At 48.9% G+C, this 20,556-nt stretch overlaps 1 protein-coding gene across 7 annotated transcripts in view; it reads left to right on the forward strand.

Annotated features, from left to right (window-relative positions):
* TMEM63C (transmembrane protein 63C) overlaps positions 1–20,556 on the forward strand; it is a 143,703-nt gene that overhangs the window by 63,829 nt on the left and 59,318 nt on the right. For all 7 annotated transcript variants that reach the window (XR_001111430.2, XR_001111431.2, XM_012476839.2 and 4 more), the window contains exon 2: positions 13,599–13,747. The gene's annotated coding sequence lies outside the window, so the exon portion shown is untranslated. The remainder of the gene's footprint in view (positions 1–13,598; positions 13,748–20,556) is intronic.

A 20,556-nucleotide genomic window follows, 5' to 3' on the forward strand; every position in this document is an offset into this window, starting at 1 on the left:
GTCACTGCTGCGCTGCTGCTGGGCGGGCTGGGCTCCTGGGCCCCCAGGGGAACGATGCCACCTTTTCTCCATGTGCTTCCAAAGAAAGGCTCTTGCCTCCCTACTTGCCCTGGCCTTGAGAGAGAAACGTTGTGTTTGGATGAAGCTCCTGGGGAAACTGAGACCCAGGGGTGCTGGGACTTGACCAAGGTCACTGAGCAGGCCCTACAGAGCTGGCCTCCAGGCACTGCCTTCATTGAAAGCTCTCTGGAGGGGCAGGGGCCCTTCTTCCTTTGTAGACCCCTGGTCCTCCCCCAACCCCAGCACCCCATTTCCTCATCCCTGAGAATAGAGGGAGTTGCAACTTCTGCATGGGGCTCCAGGGTGTCATAAGTGTGAGCAGGAATTAGATTGTCTGGGGACAGGAGAAAATTACTCATGAAAAACACTCATCTGAACAGAGGGGATGTGAGCCTGTGCTGCTTTTGTGGGTTCAAGAAAAGAAGGAGAGTTGGCTTTGAGGGGAGGAAGGCCCATGCTGAGGGGGACGAAGAGATGAGCTTTCTCCTTCAACTCCCACAGCGCTCTGGGAAGACGTGCTTTCCTGAAGAGGGTCCATCTCTTAGCACCACTCTGTTATCATCTCATCCTCGTTCTCTCTCCGGCCCCTGTCCCTGGGAGAAATGGGCTACCTTCCATCTATTGCCCTTAGAAGTGAACTTTGCCCTTAGAAGTGAATTCACCTTGTTCTTCTCCCTGGGACAGATGCCCTTCCCTGGAGGGAAACTGAGGCAAGGAGAGAGCGATAATAGATTAGAGCCGGAGCCAGATGAGGAAACTGAGGCATGGAGGGTGGAGTCAGTTCTCCAGGTGTCTTACCTCCATGCAGGTCTCCTGACTCCCCAGCCACCAAAGGGCAGACTGGAGGGGCCTCTTCCCATCTTCTCCTCACACCCCACAGTCCCAGCGCTGAGAAGCTGAGGCTGTGAGGGCCTCCTGACAGGTGTGGAGGAGGTTGGTGACGGGGACAGCAACAGCATTTTCTCCACCTTTAAGATATGTTTACTAGTTACTTGGGAAGGAAGCAGCTTGAAGAGGGGAAATGAAGTCTTTTGGTTACATTCCCACCATGCCCCCATAGGGGATACACAATTTCTATGGGCCTATTGGAGCCAAAAGCAGACATCCCTCTGCCCTAGTGCCAGCAGCTGTGAGCAGAGCCGGAGAGTGGGGATCCACAGGTAAAGAGACTTCAGTATCTCCCTGACAGCATCTCCAATGGGGGGTTCGGGCCAGCCCAGCCCCTCCCCCCCCACCCCCCGCTGTCTGTTTACTCCAAGTGAAAGCAGTTGCCATATGCCTGGCTCATGAGTTGCTCCTTTTCAGATACCCTCTGGGCACAGCGCCCCTGAAGCTGGCCCCTGCTGGCTTCACAGGAGCCTTGGACTGCATGATGACCACCAGGAGCTACTGGGGTGACCTGTGGGAAGGGATGGGGTTCCCAGTAAACCAGATGGAAGCCAGCTGCTTGTGGGGTGACAGTACAATGCCAGAGAGGAGAGGATCCACCCTACTGGAGGGGAACCACATGTTCAGCTCTGTTGCTGGGGTCCCCTTCTCCAGAAAGAAGGCCAGGGCCCCATGTCCCAGGAAGCTGGTGGTATCCATCCCTCCCAGCTAGCAGAGACAGGGTCAGGCCTCAGAGAGGCCCCCTGGGTTATGAATGAGAACCAGACTTAAAGAGCAGAGAGCCTGGACCAAGTGCCTCTATTGGCTGGCACTCTGCCCTCAGCTTCTCTACCTGATAGCTACGCATGAAAACACCTTCTCCAGATGGGTAGGAGGACTTTGGAAACTTGTCAATGGGAAGTATTATTCCTGGAGTCTCCGGTCTAGGTGGAAGCCATCTGTTTCCTGCCTCGATGGGGGAAGCATGGTTGTTTCTTCTTCAGAGGATACCCTCTTCCTCTGTGGCCAACCTAGGCCATCCTTCTAGGCTGGGAAGGCAGGTCAGCACTCCCCAGCCCACTTCAAGTAGTGCTTGGGGCCTTGAGGAGTTCCCTCCCCTGACACCCAGCTGCCCATGGTATTTCACATATTTAACAGGATGTTCACCCCGGTAAAATGCGGGTGTCTAGTGGCACAGAGGAGCTTCCACTTGATCTTAGCCAAAAGGCCAAGAAGCGATGGCACAGTGAAGTTTCTTACAGCCCTGTACCCTCCCCACTGCCTCGACTCTTGAATCCCACGAACTCTGCTCTGATTCTTCCTGGGAAGCGGCTGGTGGGAGAACCATAAAGATAATGGGCATAAAGTGCTGGGAGCTCTTTGCACAGAGCGTCCAGTTTGCAGGAACCCACGTGGTGCTCAGGCCATGGGCAGGCTCACATGGGGAAAGGCTGTAATCAAAGTGCTTAGAGGAAGTGCTCAGCTTCCAGTGAGATCAGCAGCTTTTAGTGCCTTGTTTTGCCTGAGGTGGGGCCCCAATGTTCACTCGTCTTCCCTCTCGTGGGAGAGCAGTGGTTTTCACAGCTTACACATCAGCATGGGTGGTGTAAATGGAACTCCACATTCTTGCCCATGAGTTGGCTGGTGCAACTCCTGCAAGGTAGGGTTACAGGAGGAGCTGAGATGAGAACGTGGGCAGCTCATGAAGTATGGTGTGTCCTTGCTCTAGATCTGTCTGCATTACTCAGGCCCAACTGAAGGTGGCTCTGAAGAAGAACAATGTGTGGCCAGGACTCCATGTTCTGTGTTTCTAGGGCAGGATAAGTACTCAAGCTGCCACGTTCCTTGCCAGCACCCCTGGGGCTGGTGCTGAGACATGCGGAGGCAGGGTGGATGGGGAAGGGGTGCCTCACTTTCACCCCCTGCCTCCTCCTACTCATTAGTAATGCTCTCCAAGGGGAAACCGAAGCATAGATCTGCTTAGAAAGCCAGGACTAGGACCCAAGTGTCCAGGGTTCCCACCTTCTGCTTCTCCCAGCCTTTCACTCTGCTGTTTGCCATGAGCACCCTCGGGATGGGAAGAGCTGGGCTGGAGGTGGGTGAGTCATGCCCAGCCCTGTGCCTGTAGGCCTTCATTCCTGCCAAGCCAGGGCCTCTGGTGTTCTTAGAGGATCAGAGGCAGAAAGACCAGGCCAGCTTCCAGCAGGAAACCAAACTGTCTCCTCCTCGTTACTTAGTGGCCTGGCCAAGGAAGGTCCTGGAGACAGAAGCCTTCTCCTCACTCTGGCTGAGTCTTCTCAGAGTTGTGCTCAGTCAGGTGCATGCTGGCCTCAGGCCATGGGGTCCCAGTAAAAGAGCAAGTGACCCTAGGGTCTTCGGAGAGATAGATGGGTGAAATGGAGCTATGGCCAGTCCTCTGGGATACGGCTGTCTATTGGGTTTTGGGTATTGAGGCCTCATTGCCTTGGATGTCTGAGTGGCAGTGATTTGAGCATAGGCCAGAAATGCTACAGAGAGCAATGGAACACACACCCAGGGCCCTGTAGGGAAATCAATCCCGCTTTGATGGGGGCAGGGAGCACAGAGGACCTGTCACACATGGACACGCTCTCTGGGGGAGCACTCGGGAGCTACCTTTCCACCTGTTTCATTACCTGCTTACTTCACTTCCGCAAGTCCTCCGTTTGCAGCATGGTGAATCCCCACCGCGCAGAGCCACTGGGAGGATGGATGGGAGGAAGCAGAAAAGTGCCCAGCATAGTGCCTGGTGACCGGAGTCCCCTTCTTTTCCATTTGCTCGTCCCTCTGTCTGCTGAGTGGTTGGCTGTCCAGGAACCTCTGGGATGGTGACCATGTTTTTTTTTGTTGTTTTTTTTTTTAAATAGTCTTGTTCTGTTGCCCGGACTAGAGTGCAGTGGCACTATCTTGGCTCACTGCAACCTCCACCTCCCAGGTTCAAGTGATTCTCCTGCCTCAGCCTCCCGAGTAGCTGGGATTACAGGCGTGCTCCAACACATCTGGCTAATTTTTTCATATTTTTGGTAGAGACAAGGTTTTGCCATGTTGGCCAGGCTGGTGTTGAACTCTTGACTTCAAATGATCTGCCTGCCCCAGCCTCCCAAAGTGCTGGGATTACGGGAGTGAGCCACCACGCCCAGCCAGACCATGCTTTTTGGTGACACCAAATGATGTCAAACAATGGCTGACCCACAGTGTCAGCTGCTCCAGGCACTATTACAACTGAACTGTCCCCTTCAAAAAGGCTTCAGGCCATGCATGGTGGCTCATGCCTATAATCCCAGCACTTTTGGAGGCCAAGGAGGGAGGATCGCTTGAACCCAGGAGTTCAAGTCCAGCCTGGGCAACACAGAAAGACCCTGTCTGTACAAAAAAGTAAAAAAAATTAGCTAGGCCTGTGGTTTCAGCTACTCAGGAGGCTGAAGTGCAAGGATCACTTGAGGCCAGGAGGTTGAGGCTGCAGTGAGCTGTGATTGCACCACTGCACTCCAGCCCAGATGACAGAGCGAGACCCTGTCTCAAAAAAACAAAGCAAAGCAAACAAAAAGGCTTCACATCCCTGAGGACCTGGCAGAGGGGGAATCTTCTCAGAACCAGAGGGTGTGTGTGTGTGTTTGTGTGTGTGTGTGTGTGCACGCACGTGTGTGTGTGGTGTGAACAGGGAGTGTCCTTTCATACAATGAATAAGCTGTTGCTGGACCAAGGATCCCTCCTTGGCTGGGGCCTCATGTGCCCAGGCCTGTCAGTTAGGCCTGGCTTGGGAAGACTTTCTGAGGTACCAGAAGAACCACAGCCTGAACAGTGAGCCTGGCTTGAGGCCCTGGAGCCACTCAGTGGCCTCACATTCCCTGTCATTACTTTTTAATCCTCTCCACGCCTTGGGAGAGAAAGCAGGTCTGAGTCGCCCGCTCAATAGATGAGAAAGCTGTGGCTTGAGAGGTTGTGACAGCCACAACCGCACTCACATACCAAAGCAGCAGAATCCAAACGGGGGCCATGGCCAGTCTGTGTCCAGGGAAGTCATCTGTGCGCCGTCCTCCCGAGCACAGCTGACACATCCTGAGCTCACCTCCTACTGCTGGGGATGGTGGTTTTGCTGAAGTTGCTTGAGACAAAAGGACTTGGAAGAGAAGGTTGTGCATTTCTCCCTTTCCCCTCCACTCTGGGCAGGGCGCCCAGAAGCGGGTTCTGCTGAAGGACAACTCATGTCATGGGAACAGGAAGAGTGGAAGGCTAGGATTCCCACCCCACCCCCACCCAGGTTCCAAGGGGCTGAGCCAAAGCAAAGGAAGGGGACCTGGCCTAGCCAGGCCCAGGTCCCACGCTCCATGGAGGGGCTCCTTGGGGCCCTGGGCCAGGCACATACATGCAGCTTGTGCTGCATGGAGCAAGGGACAGGAAGCCCCTGGCCTGGGTCACAGAGCTTCCAAGTGGAGGAGCAGAAGGAGCCCCAGTCCCAGCACCCTCCTGTGTGGCTGAGGAGGGAACCCTCGCCAGAGCAGCCCTGATCTGTTCCCAGAAACAGAGGAGAGGAAGCGATTGGGAAGAGCAGGCTTTCCAATCCAGCCCTATCCCAGGGCCTGGTGTCCCTGTGACTCTGCCTACTGCCCCTGGGAGTTACTTTTGAGTCCACTCTGGCCCAGAGCCTGCCATTGAAGGCTCATCGTGGAGTAAGCCCGAACTGCCTTCTCCAGTGACGCTCCCTTCCTACATGCTATGCTCCCACTCAAGGGTTATTTATTGGGGGAGGGGGGGTGTCAGATGCCCTTGAAGTTTTTACAAAATACACATGCCTGGGTTTTCTGCCCCATCTCACCCCAGCTCGGCTAAGAACCATTGCTCTGGCAAATCAAACATGACCGGGACTGTCTGAGCCACCACCCCTCCCCATCCCAGTCCTTGCTGTTATCCCTATCCTCATCTGTTCAGTCTTCCTTCCCTTCAAAGACCAATTCAAATGCTATCTCCTTGATGAAGCCCTCCCTGGACCTCAGCCAGATGAGATCTCAACTGCCTTGAATGCCCTTAACACACTGAGTCTATCTCTTCTGCTAGAGAGTGAGCTCATCCTTTCACTTATCAAGTGTTTGTTGAGTGCCAGTCATTCCTTCTCCAGTAATTCCTGGGGAAGGGGGTGGGTAAACAAGGAAATGGCTTAGTGACAATAGCTTGAGAAAAATAATAACACTCTGTGAAAATAGCAATACAAAGCTCCGCAAGACATTCTGGCAAGGGCTAGTAAAACTGAACGTGTATATGCTTTATGACCAATGGTTTCACATCTAGGTGTCCATTACCTAGAGAAACTTACACATGTGCATAAGGAAACAGTTCCAAGGGTATCTAGGGCAGCAATGCTTGAAATGCAAAAAAAAAAAGGTCATGGCTGGATGCTGTGGCTCATGCCTGCAATCCCAGCACTTTGGGACACCCAGGTGGGAGGACTGCTTGAGCCCAGGAGTTCCAGACCATCCTGGACAACATAGCAAGACCTTGTATCTACTAAAAAAAATTAGTCAAGTGGGGTGGTGTGTACCTGTAGTCCCAGCTTCTTGGGAGGCTGAGGTGGGAGGATTGCTTGAGTCCAGGAGTTTGAGGTTTCAATGAGCTATGATTGTGCCACTGCACTACAGCCTGGGTGACCAAACAGAAAAAAAAAAAAAGATACCTCAACCTCAATATCTGCGATAATAGAATAATGATTAAAACTGTGATACTGGGGCCAGGTGCGGTGGCTCACACCTGTAATCCCAGCACTTTGGGAGACCGAGGTGGGCGGATCACAAGGTCAGGAGTTCAATACCAGTCTGGCCAACATAGTGAAACCCCATCTCTACTAAAAATAGAAAAAATTATCCGGGTGTGGTGGTGTGTGCCTGTAATCCAAGCTACTCAGGAGGCTGAGGCAGTAGTATCGTGTGAACCTGGGAGGGACAGACTGCAGTAAGCCAAGATCTCGCCGTTGCACTCCAGCCCGGGCGACAGTGTGAGACTCCGTCTCAAAGTATAAAACAAAAGAAAACAAAAAAACCTGCAATACTATGCAACAGTTAAACTATGTGTGATTGGGTAATTTTATTTTATATAAATTATAGCTTAGCAAAGCTGATATAAATGTACAGACACATACAGATACATTCTGTATTAACATAAGTAAATTTCAAAAACAATGCTGCAAAAAAAGGAAATTGCAAAATAATACCATTAGTGAAAATTGAATTTTCTTTCTTTCCTTTTCTTCTTTTTGAGACAGAGTCTTGCTCTGTTGCCCAGGCTAGAGGGGAGTGGTGGTGCGATCTTGACTCACTGCTGCCTCAACCTCTCAGCCTCAAGCAATCCTTCCACTTCAGCCTCCCAAGTAGCTGAGATTATAGGTGCATGCCACCACACTCGGCTAATTTTTTTTTTTTTTTGTATTTTTTGTAGAGATGGGGTTTCGCTATGTTTCCCAGCCTGGTCTTGAACTCCTGGGCTTAAGTGATCTGCCCACCTGGGCCTCCAAACGTACTGGGGTTACAGGTGTGAGCCACTGTGCCTGGCTGAAAACTTAATTTTCATAAAAATCACAAAACAGTACTAGCTATGATTTATGGATTTACTTATTTCTGTTTCAATGCCTACCAAGGTCATGCTTGTGGTACCTTGAAGGGAGAAGGAGCTGAGACTGAAGGGGGAAAGAAAGGACTTCCTAACTTGTAACACTTCATTTAACAAAGAACAGCTGAAGCAAAATGACAGAATGTTTACGTTTGTTAATTCAGTTGATTTAAATGAATTTTTCAAAGTTGAAGAAAAGGAATCTGAGATGTGGTTGGAAAGGTGCCCTCCCCCCACATCTCCCTGGGGAGTCAGGAAAGGGTCCAAGAGGAGGTGAGGGCTGAGTGTGAAGGATGCAGGGAGCTGGCAGGTTTCACTGGGGTGAGGGAGTTGGGAAAACAGCTGTCGGTGCTTAAAGCCAGGAAATACCTGTGCCGGCTCTTTGCACTTCTGAAATGTTTGTTGATTGACTGTATCAACCTGTCCCTCTGCCACCCTCTCATCCCATTCTCTGATTTCAGCCCTTCTATTTCTGAGTTGTGTACCTAGTAAATAGGTTCCTGGGTGGAAAATCATGTGTCATTTTATGATTTTTTAGAGACAAGATAATCTAATGGGGGTTAGGAGAGGATTGAGGCAAATATACAAAATTGAACATTAAAATGGGGAAATAGCTGCTGATACAGAGAAAATAGAAAGAATTATTATTATTATGATTGGTACTGTGTTTGGCCATATATAAATCCAGTTGAAAACCAGCTGAAACTGATGATTTTCTGGGAAAATGTAAATCCTCAGTTTGACCTCAGGAGAAGTAGAAAATCCCAATAAACCAATAATCACTGAAAAAACTGAGTTTTCATAAAATTCTTCTCCAAAAAAACTAAGGTTTAGATAGCTTCTCATTTCTATCAAACCTCCAAGGCACAGATAATGCCATATTATTTAAACTGCACCAACTACACCAAATCACAGAGAAGGAGAGATTCTAAATTATTCTATGAAGTCCGAACAATATGGATACCAAACCTTGACAAAAATAGCACAAAAAAGAGAAAAATAACTTAAAAATCTTATGAATAGTGGTACAAAATTCTTAAATAGCAGTAAATGCACTCACACAGCATTCTGTTAAAAAATGAACATACCACAAGCAAGTGGGGCTATATTCCACAAATATAGACTCCATAGTAGAAAAACTGTTAATGTAATTAACAGCTCTTTTGAACTAAAAGCTCGAAAGAAATAAAAAGTCATATAAGCTGCCAGGCGAAGTGACTTATGCCTGTAATCCCAGCACTTTGGGAGGCTGAGGCAGGTGGATCACTTGAGGTCAGGAGTTTGAGACCAGACTGGCCAACACAGTGAAACCCTCCCTCTAAAAAAAAAAAAAAAAAAATCATATAAGCAACTTCATAAGTGCAAAAAAATGTCTAAAATGCATTTGAAAAAATTCAAAATGTCTCTGATTTTAACTCTTATTTCATAGGAATAGATGGATATTGCTTAACATGATTTTGTGTATGCCTGTGTGTGTTTGTGTGTGCATGTGTATTCAGACACACAAGGAAAGAATGATCACTACTACTGTAATTCTTTAACACTGCTCTATAAGTACAAGCCAATACAAATTTTAAAAATATATGTTATAAAAGTGCTAAGTTTATCAAAATTGTAGGTGATAAGATTGACCACCTGGAGAAAAAAGAACAAAATTGTCAACTGAAAAAAAAATAGAAATAATAAAAGAATATACCAACATGATCAGTAATAACTATTAGAAACAAAAATGTATAGCTTGTCTGTATAGAAGCATTAGCCTCTTTTTAAATATAATGGAAGAGATTTAAAATATTAGTAAAAGTACTAAAATAACCAGTACTAAGCATAACTAGAGGTGGCAGGAGCAGCTCTTAAGACTGCTCCTTCTTTCTTGATTTCCTGGCACTTGGAACAGGGCCTGACACATAGTAATAGATATTTGTCAAATGATGGAACTGCTTCACAGATTGATAAACAAAGCGCACTTAATATGCAATAATAATAAAAGTAATCACCATCGTATAGTAGGTCCCCTGTGTGGCCACTGTCCTGTCCTTTACCTGTAGCCTAATCTACAGGTAAAGGATCTATCCCGTACCTGTGATCTATCCTGGAGAATGTTCCGTATGTGCTTGAGATCATGTATATTCTGCTGCTGTTTGGAGGAGTCTTTTGCAAATGCCTGATAGGTCCAATTGGTCTGTAGTATTGTTCAAGTTCTCCATTTTCTTATTGATCTTCTGCCTGGTTGTTCTATCCATTATTGAAAGGAGAACTGAAATCTCCAATTATTATTTGTCAATATTGCTTCATATATTTGGGTGCTCTGCTGTTAGGTGCATATATATTTGTAATTGTTATATATTCCTGGTGAATTGACCCTTTATCATTATTTAATAGTCTCCTTCGTCTTTCATGGCAGCTTTTGACTGATAGAAATATGGCCATCCTTGCTTTCTTTTGGTTACATTTGCATGGAATAACTTTTTTCATCCTTTCACTTTCCTCCTATGTGAGCCTTTACTTCTAAGGTGAGCCTCTTGTGGGCAGCGTATATTATTTGTATCTTTCTATACACTTTAGCTGTAATAACTCATTTAATCTTCATAATAACTCCATGCAGTTGGCATTATTGTTATCTCCATTTTTAGATGAGAAACCTGAGGCACAGAAAGGGTAGGCAAAAGAGATGAATGACAATTAGCAATACACATGACAAGAAGTTAATTGCCTTAATTTAGAAAAACTTCTTTAAAAGGTCCAGTAGAGTGGAAATTTGAGCCAAGCACTTGACTCTGAGTTTATGCTCTTTGTATCCATCCTCCTACACAGTCAAATTGGGATTTTGAATTTAGAGAGAGGATTTTGGGTTGGGGAGCAGGAAATGGATTATTCAAACATGACTTTAGGACAACTGTTTAGCCCTTCGAAAAAAATAATAAAGCTGTGTCCTACCACAATCCCTACACCAAAATAAATTCTAGAGGTGGCAAAGGTATTTTAAAAAGAAAGAAAAAAGCCCAGTGTGGTAATGTGTGCCTGTAGTCGCAGCTACTCGGGTGGCTGAGGCAGGAGAGTCACTTGAGCCCAGGAGTCCAAGGCCACAGTGAGCTATGATTGTGTCACTGTACTCCAGCCTGGGCCATAGAGTGAGACCCTGTCTCAAAAAAGAATAAGACGAAGATGAAAGAGGAAGAGGAGGAAGAAGGAGAAGAAGAAGAGGAGGAAGAGGAAGAAGAAGAAGGAGAAGAAGAAGAAGAAACCTTCAACAATACAAGTGGAAAAGATGGGCAAATACTTTCATGATTCTCAAATGGGAAAGGCTTTTTAAGCAAGTCCAAAGGCTGCCGTAAATAAAGTCAAAAGAGATGAATGACAATTTGCAATACACATGACAAGAAGTTAATTGCCATAATTTAGAAAAACTTAAAAAATCAATAAGACAAATTAGAAAGGACAGAAGCAGACAATTCATGGAAAATTAAGTGCAAAGGCCAATCAGTCAATAAACATGAAAACATGTCTGTCCTTTTTGACAACTGAATTACAAATTGAAACAAGATACCATTTTTAAACTCACTGTCAAAATCTAACAGTCTGATAATCCACACTGTGTGAGGGTGGAGAAAAACAGGAACCCTCATGAGTTGCTGGGGCAATGCTAACAGGTTCACCCTCATTGCAGGGCAACTTGACAATATCTACCAGAATGTTAGGTTCACATAAGTTTTGACCCAGGGATATCCTCTAGCTGGCCTCACATATGTACACAAATATACAGAGTCGGGCCAGGCATGGTGGCTCATGCCTATAATCCCAGCACTTTGGGAGGCCGAGGCAGGTGGATCACCTGAGGTCAGGAGTTCGAGACCAGCCTGATCAACATGGAGAAACCCTGTCTCTACAGCTCACAGCTGTAATCCCAGCACTTTGGGAGGCTGAGGCAGGCAGATACCTAAGCCCAGGAGTTTGAGACCAGCCTAGGGAATAAAGTAAGACTTCATCTCTACAAAAACTAAAAAATTAGCCAGGCATGGTGGTGGGCACCTGTGGTCCCAGCTACTTGAGAGGCAGTGGTGGAAGGATCGCTTGAGCCCAGGAGGTTGAAGCTGCAGCGAGCTGGGATCATACCACTGTACTCCAGCCTGGGCAACAGAGTATGACGCTGACTCAAAACAAACAAACAAGAAAACACAAAAATGTTCATTACAGCTTTGTTTGTGCAGCAAAAAATGTAGAAATAACCTAAATATCAATCAACAAGGACAGATTCACAGAAATTGTAGTACATTGGTTCAGTGGAACACTATGAGCTATTAAAAGAATGGAGGGATCTGTCTGTGCTGTATGCAGAGATGTGTGATGTATGTTAATTAGCAAAGCAAATATAAGTACTGGGAATATGTTCCTGGTTGGGTTTAAAATAAAGATGCAGGCATAGAGAGATATGTATATCTATATATATGTATGTATGTGTGTGTGTGTACGTGTGTGTCCACATTTCTGAAAAAAATTCTCAAGGAAAATTTAGGAAACTTGATGATATTTATTTTGGAGAGTGGGGCATGGGTCTGAGATGGCAGGGACATCCATGCTCTATATCTTTTCTCTTTCTGTTTTTTTAGAGACAGGCTCTTGCTCTGTCACACGCGCTGGAGTGCAGTGGAACTCTCATGACTCACTGCAGCCTCGACCTGCTGGGTTTAAGCAATCCTCCCACCTCAGCTTCCCAAGTAGCCAAGAGTATAAGCGGACACCACCACACCCAGCTAATTTTTTTTTTGATACTTTTTGTGGAACCAGGGTTTTGCCATGTTGCTGAGTCTGGCCTCATGGGCTCAAGTGAACCTCCCACCGTGGCCTCCCAAAGTGCTAGGATTATAGGTGTGAGCCACCATGTCCAGCCAAGATTTCATTTTCACTGTGTATTATTTTGAATGGTTTGATTTTTTTCCTAAGCATGTTATTTTCAGAATTTAAAGGGCATATTGAAAGCCGGGCATGGTGGCATGTGTCTGTAATCCCCGCTACCCAGCAGGCAGAGGCAGGAGGATCAATTGAGCCCAGGCGTTGGAGACCAGCCTGGACAACACAGTGAGATGCCATCTCAAACAAAACAAAACAAAACAAAACAAAACAGGAATATTCAAGAAGAAACAAATTATAAGAGGGAGAATACCAGTTAAATTACCTCACCCTGAACTTTGTTTTTAAATTCGTTTTTCAGTGGGTTCACCTCTTCCTGCATTCACAATTTCAAATGTGAATGGGCCCAAGAGATCACCTCCGATCTTTATTTTGTCCATGAGGAAAATGAGAGCTAGAGAGGATTTAGCAAGCTGCCGGGGCTCCCTGGCTAGCCTGGCTGCAGAGATCGGGCTCCTGTGATGCTGCTTTCAGGAAAGGGACCGATGACCCCTTTATGTGGATTATACCTGGGCTTGTGTGCCCTTTTCCAGTGTGTCATCAGTGCACTGAGTCTTACTTCATAGGCACCCATGTGGGGAACTTGTTAAAATGCAGGTTCCCAAACACCTGCCTGGAGATTCAAGTTAGGTGGATTAAGGTAGGGCCCTTCCACCTGCATTTTAGCAAGCCTTCCTCGACAGATGATTCTGAAGTAGGTGATGTCTATGACCCCTTTGGCCTCCCCCAGCTCAGCCCTGCTGGCATTGTCTGTGCCTTTAGGCTGAACCACGCCAGTAAGGGAAATGGGGTACTCCAGCTCAGCAGGGGAAGTGACAGAGCTGGTGCCTGGACTCCCAGTATAGTGCTCTCCCCACAGCTGCTACTCACCTGGGATGAATGGTCGCTCCCAGCTCACCCACCCCAGGGGTGGGCACTGGCTGGCCTGGATTTGGAGCGGGGCAGGGTGGGGGTTGTGGGTGCATCTGGGGTACCTCTTACCCCATCAGAACTCCCCAAGGAAGGCCTTGTGGGAGATACTGACAAGCATGTTGGAGCTGGGAGGGGCTTGGCCACCTTGGGCTTGGGGAGGAGCTGCAAGGAAGCCAGGGAGGACTGGGATGCATGCCCGCTTGCACTGAGAGGGTTCTCTTGTGCCTGTGCCGTAGAGTCTTGGAGGAGCCTCCCTCGGGGTCAGGAATCGAGTGGGGACACTCAGAAGCACCTTTTCCTGGGGACTGATCAGAAGGAGGGAAGGTCCTGTAACAGCCCAGAGGCCACGTGGGGCCCAAGCCCCAAACCTCATCTGCTACTCCAGGTAGGTGCCCCTGGCATCATCCCACCACCCATCACGGCTAAGCTCTAGTTCCAGCTCCCCACCTGGAGCCTGGGAAACGTGGCCACCCCGGCCATCCCATGGCCTGCAGCCCTCTAGCCAGCACTTGGGCAAAGGCCCTCCCTAAGCCTTCCTAAACCCACAACTTGCCAGGACGGGGGCAGGAAAAGCCTAACCCCCTTCCGAAGGGCACTGTCCCAGGTGACCCTGCTCATGAGGCCTGGGAAGGGGCAGAAGATGCTCCGGCTTTGGTTAGGATGTCCTCTGCCCCCTAGAAATGCCCCCAGATCTGAGCTGCTAGCTGGGCCCCCTGGTGGTTCTTGCCCAGCTGATTTTCATTGACACGGTGTCAATGAATTTCTGTACTGGGGCAAGCCCAGAATCCAGCCCGACACAGCTCTTCCAGGAGTTCCCTAACTCTTGACACGTTTTCCTCTAGGAAAGGATTAAGACAGAGGGTATCTTCACAGACTGCTAGAGCTGAGGATCTTAGCGGTAGAATCCAACCGCAATCTCTTTTTACTTCTCAAGCATTACTTACATCAGTAGTGTACTTTCCAGTGTTGTGGTTGAACATCTCAGAGGAAACAGCTGTAATCTTGTCAAAACAGCACGGGAACCCCTTTGGCTTTGGACAGCCCTTCCTGGGCTCAGTGGCCTCCTCTTGCCCCCCAGCCCAGCCTGTGCCCCATGCTCCTCTTTCTCTCCTTCCACCTTTCCAGCAACTCCTCCGCCTTTGCAAAAGAGACATTGAGAGTGGCTGGACATCCCAAGCCAGAAGGTATTAAGCTAGGTTAGCATCTAAGTGAGGCTTTCCCCTATTTAAGTAAGTAAATACATTAACAAATAAATCTTTGAGGAAGGTTGAGAGAGTCCAGGAAACTTTCCAGAGGAAGCTCTAACTGTGATAAGATTTCCCTCTTTGAGAGTGTCTCAGATCTCTCTTACATGAAAGAAGATGTTATCCTGCATGGGCTGCTGGCCAAGAACACTGTGATTGTTGCTGTTATTGATAAAAGTAATCTTAGATATAGTTCTTTACATTGTCCCCTTTATAATTTCCTGGTCCTTTATTGGGAGACTCCTCCAGGACAGGGAGCCTCAGCCACAGGCAGTGTTTTACTTCTTTTCCTCTGGCCGTTCCCCACGGCCCCAGCCCTATGCCAGACCCTTGTTCAAGATTACTGGGAGACGCAGCGGTGGAGCCAGATGGGTTCATATCCCAGCTCAACCACCTACTGGCCTTGTCATCGATATGTACTTCTGTCTCTTCGTCTGTGCAATGGGGTTAACGATAGTACCCTAGGGTGAGGATTAACTACGGTAATATCTGTGAAGTGCTTGAAACAACATCTAGCACCCAGTAAGTGCGTAACACATTTGATCTGATCATTGCAAAAGTCTGTTCTCTCCCAGCCACAGTCTGCTGCCAGATCAGCCTCCCTAAGGCACAGTGCAGTCATCCAATTCCCTGGCTCTACAACCATCCATGGCTCCCCATTGCCTAGTTAATGACTGTGCTCTAACTTCACTTGAAGGGCTTGAAGGCAGAGACAAATACTGTTTACTTTGCATGTAATAAGGAGTCAGTAATGTTTGCTGGGAGAGGGTTTCCACCCTCAGGGTGGGTGAACTGAGTCCCTAAGGAATGGAAGTGCAGTCACTTACAGCCCATCTCTGGGGGTTTGATCCAAGCTCTTCTGCCTCCCCAGCCATAGCCTGGTCAGGAGCAGACCTGGATATAGGGCTCTGGCCCCGCACGCAAGGCTAGGGGTGGTTTCCCTTGGATTCACTGGGCCTGCAAATGCAGCTAGCCCTATTTTGGGCTCCAGCCTTGGTACACATCAGAGTCAAGAAAGGACACCTGGCCATTGCCCAGACAGGCAGTGACCACGATTATAATGTGTACTCTCTGATGAGTTCAGGCCAGGCAGCAGACGTGACATCATTGTCCTCATTCATCACGGGGCCGTGGCCAAAACTTTGGTTCCCATGGCTCAGGCGGGAAGCCTGCGGCCAGCAGAGACTACCCATGATCTGGCATCTTGGACAGAGAACTCAGCTAGCTCCGTCCTGCATCTCATCTGCCCCTCTGGTGGAAGAGAGGCCACACACTATGGAGGAACAAACCCTGGGCTAGGACAGGATGGAACAGCATTTGAGAACAGCCTCCTCATCTGGCAGACAGAACTCTGCTGCGTCAATGAATTTATGTATTTTCCCATCTGTAAAATGAAGAGAATAACACCCACTTCATAGAGTTGGGGTAAGGGCAAAATGGAGCCAAATGCCCAGAGCCACTGCATGTGTGGAGTGGGCACTTGGGAATTTGCAGTGATTCTGATCAGACCATCTAACTTATTCTCCAGACTGCTCGGTGGAGCTGTTTCAGTCATGCAAACATGTAGCTTTCCTTAGGTGAAATTGTCCCTGCCTGGCCTCCGCGCTGCAATAAAGGAAAACAGTGGTGGTTTTTGGCAGGAGCAGGAAACAGTTCAAATGTTTCCAGAGTCCTGGCGAGAGTAGGAAGTGCGGGAGGGAAGCAGCACAGCTCTGCATGCTTTTCTCGGAGATTCTTCCACTTGGAGGCTCTGTGCTGCCAAGCCCAGGAAGCCAGGAGTGAAGGGACAGGGAGGGGAGCAAACCAGAGCATGCTGATTCCTGCAAGGTGGTATTTTTCTCTGCTTTTTTTTTTTTTTTTAACGGCGTCTTGCTCTGTCGCCCAGGCTGGAGTGCAGTGGCACCGTCTGCAACCTCTGTCTCCCAGGTTCAAATGATTTCCCTGCCTCAGCCTCCTGAGTAGCTGGGATTACAGGTGCCTGCCACCACACCCAGCTAATTTTTTTGTATTTTTAGTAGAGATCGGGTTTTACCATGGCCAGGATGGTCTCGATTTCCTGACCTCATGATCCACCTGCCTCAGCCTCCCAAAGTGCTGGGATTACAGGTGTGAGCCACCCAACCCGGCCGGTATTTTTCTCTTTATCCGCTTGAACAATGAGTGAATCTGTTGGGATTCCAGGCACTGGACTGGGCAGCAGCAAGTAAAACAAACATGACCCTGCCCTCAGGGGGTTTTTATTCAAATGGGGCAGATAATAAACAGTGTAAACTATGGATGAAGTATGTTAGAAGGAGATAAATGCAATGGCAGTGAGGGGAAAGGGAGGGGAGTCAGGAGTGCCAGAGGAGCTGCGTTATTAAATAGACCTCACTGGAAAGGCAACATTTGAGACACACAGATTGTTTGCTCCCCTTGGGGATTCCTGACAGGCCCAGGGGCTCAGAATCAAGACCAAGTACCTTTCATGAGATCCTAGAATAGGAGCAAAATCTAGATGCTCTTCTAGTCCCAGCCCAGAAAATGTCATGCCCTTCCTCTGAAACTTCAGTAGCTCCTCACTGCCTACAATCAAGTACAAATTTATTCAACCGAGATTCAGGGCCTCATGACCTGTTCATCTCACCAGACCCTTCTCACCCCACCTCTTCAGCCAAGCTAGTCTTCCTGCATTTCTGGAATAGTCCACACTCTATTTCCCTCTTCCTCTCTTTTGTCTCTGCCCAGACTATCCTGGTTCCCACTGGTTTCTGTCAGTATGGAAATCCACCCACTCTCCAAATGCCACCTCTCTGAGAGGCCTTCCCTGACCCCTGGGGCTGTGGTCTCTGAGCCCCACAACTTGGCTTGTTCCTTTCTCCACATGTGGCTCTTACTCTGCCTTGGGTGTAGGCACTGGTTTTACTGTCTGGTCTCTCTACCCGGCTGAAAGTGCTCTGGCAGGGCCTGGGCTCCTTCACCTCCAGCAGGTCTGGGACTCAGCGAACACTGGCTAAATTGTGTCCCCACTCAAAGGCTCCCAGTGACACTGTGACAAGCCAGGCCCACTCAGACAATGAAGGCAGAAGTGGAGGCAGGCAGGAAAGGACAGATAAAACTAAAATGTAGGTGAGAGATGATGGAGGAGCTAGTGAAGGAAGAGGAGAGAGAAGTTCCCACTGTACTTTTTCCAGAGAGGCAGATTGTTGCCAACAGAAGGAGGGATCTCTCTATTTCCCCAGAAATAGCTTGTACTCCCTTCAGTCTCCCAGGCCAGTGCTTCCTTGTGTCTAACTAAAATACCTCTTGCTGCAGCTCATTTTCTCTGGTTCTATCACCTGGCTTCAGGTCACCATTCAAGTCCTCATTTGGCCTGGACCAGTGTGGCTTTCCTGATCCCCTACCAGCGGAGCAAGGCCAGAAGAGGCTGCTCCTGGCCTGGGGCTTGTGCTCTAGTTGAGGAGGCTCTGGTGATCCCAGAGCCACACGGAGACTGCCAGGGAGCTAAGATGTGGGGCCACCATGAGTCATGGAGGTTGTGCCGGCCATCACCCCTCAGCCCCTCGGCACAGCCTCCCTGCAGGGCTAACCTTCCTCACAAGCAAACCTGTGACTAGAGAGCTCCCACTATGGCAGCAGGGATTCTCAGGCCCCTCGTGCCCTCCAAGCCCTGCGAGCCAGACCCACAGCCTCTGCCATCTGGCTCCCACCCGTCACTGGAGCAGCTGTGCTCAGAGAGCCTACGAGGCAACCAACATGGCTTCGGCCCTGTTTAGACAGACAGGGCCAGAGCCTAGAAACAGGCTTCAACCTGGCCCCCCTCCTGGCTCTGCTGCCCCTGAGGGGTGGTGCATTTCCATCCAGGGGACCTGAAGTAGGCCCACATCTTGTCCTGCTCCCCCTACCCCCCACCATCTCCCTCTCAGCTTTTGTGCAGGCCGAGTTCCCCTTCTGGAATGTTCTACCCTGTCCTCCACATGGCAGGAGGCCCATGTGCCCTCAGGCTAGGAATGTGATGCCTTGAGGCCAACTGACCAGGCTCAAATCTCATTCAAGGACAGTAGTTCCCATCTTGGTGGTGATGTGAGGACACAGGTGCTCTTGTGCTTCCAGAGTCTTAGCACAGCCCCTGGCAGGTAGTAAGTGCTCAGTTAAAGTCATCTAGTGCTGTTTGTCTTGTCTTTTTTTATAACAGTTTCATAAAGGGTTCATAAAATGTTCTCAATGGGCTGGCTGAGAGCAAGGTAGCAGATAGAAAACCAAGTGGGAAATGTTTTGTGGCCATGTCCAGAGCAAAAGACAAGCTATCCATCTATGAAGAGTTCCCTTGGCTGGCACCTCCTCCAGGCAGCCCTTCTGGATTCTCCAGGGCTGGGGCAGGAGCTCCTCCTCTGTGCTCCCAGTACTCCTTGAACAGAGCTCCAGAGTTCAGCTATGCGGTCTTGTCATGGTCTCCTTAGGAGTCTGTGTACCCACTAGAGCCTTGTGTCTAGCCCATAGGCACCTCGAGTTCAGAGAACAGTCTGGACCGTAATTTGCTGAATAAGTGATTTTGTGAATGACAGGAGAGACAGTGAGACTGAAAGAATCAGCTTGAGCCTGCCTTTTCCAGGGCCTGTCCTGAAACACGAGGCTGTCAACACCAAAGTCTGGGGGTCGCATGAGGGGGCTGAAGGGGAGCCTCCCTCTCCTGTTCTGTGGTCTAGGATAGTGATTCCCAACGTGAGGTCCCTGACCCAGCGGTATCAGCATCCTTCAGGGACTTGTTGGAGATGCAGATTCTCAGGCACCACCCCAGACCTGCTGCCACAGAAACCCTGGGGCGGGGCCCAGTGATCTGTGGTGTAACAAGCCCTGCTGCTGATTCTGACCCACCAAAGCGTGAGACCCATTGCTGTAATGTTTCAAGGGTGTGCGTTCACTTTCCCGTAAACTAACACCAAAGAGGAGAGGAGGTAGAGTGTCTCTAGGCAGAGGGTCTCTTCTCTGCTGAAGGTTTCCAAGAAGGCCCCGAGGCTGGGACCCCAGGACATGGCTCCTACTGGACCCCTACTCCCAAGGTTGAGATCATTGTGCCAGCAGAGCAGGTATGATGGGGACACCTGAGATGCCTCTGCCCTCTCCCGGGTGACCCTAGACCAGACAGGATGCTGCTGCTCCCACCTGGCCTCGAGTCCACTCCATCCCCACTGCTGCTGTCCAGCATCGCTTCTAGGTGTCCCCTGCAGCAGGGGCCCCAGGGCAGATTTCTGGAATGACACGGCTGAGGGAGACCCTAGAGATCACTGGCTAAAAACACATATGCTCACACAAGCCCCCAAACACACAAGTCTACACAATTCAACGTGCACACATATGAACACATAAATACACATGCAACCTAAAACACAAGCATCCAAAACCCAAATTATAATCACAGACAAATTATAATCACAAACACAAGCACAACCAAATGCCCCTCAAAACACACTCAGATGCACACACACATGCAAACACATTAACACACACACCTCAAAACACGCAAGCACCAATGCGCAGACCCACTGTATTGGCTTCCTAGGGCTCTGCAACAAATTACCACAAACTGTGTGGTCCTGAAAAACAGAAAGTTATACTCTTCCAGTCCTGGAGGTCAGAAGGCTGAAATCCAAGTGTTGGCAGGGCTGTGCTCCCTCTGCAGGAGCGAGGGGAGGACCTTACTTGCCTCTTCCTAGCTTCTGGGGTTGTCAGCAGTTCTCGGCGTTCCTTGGCTTGCAACTGCCTCACTCCAGTCTCTCCCTCGTCTTTGCATGGCCTTCGTCTAAGGACACCAGTCATTGAATTCAGGGGCCCTCCTCATCATGTGTGACCTCATTTTAACTAATTACATATGCAAACACCCTGTTTCCAAACGAGGTCACGTTCTGTGGTTCCACGTGGACATGCATTTTGGAAGGATACTGTTCAGCCCAGTAGATCTACACAAACCAAA

Source organism: Aotus nancymaae, unplaced genomic scaffold (genome assembly GCF_030222135.1).
Source record: "Aotus nancymaae isolate 86718 unplaced genomic scaffold, 86718_ANA_hifiasm-v0.15.2.pri h1tg000011l, whole genome shotgun sequence".
Classification (NCBI taxonomy): Eukaryota; Metazoa; Chordata; class Mammalia; order Primates; family Aotidae; genus Aotus; species Aotus nancymaae.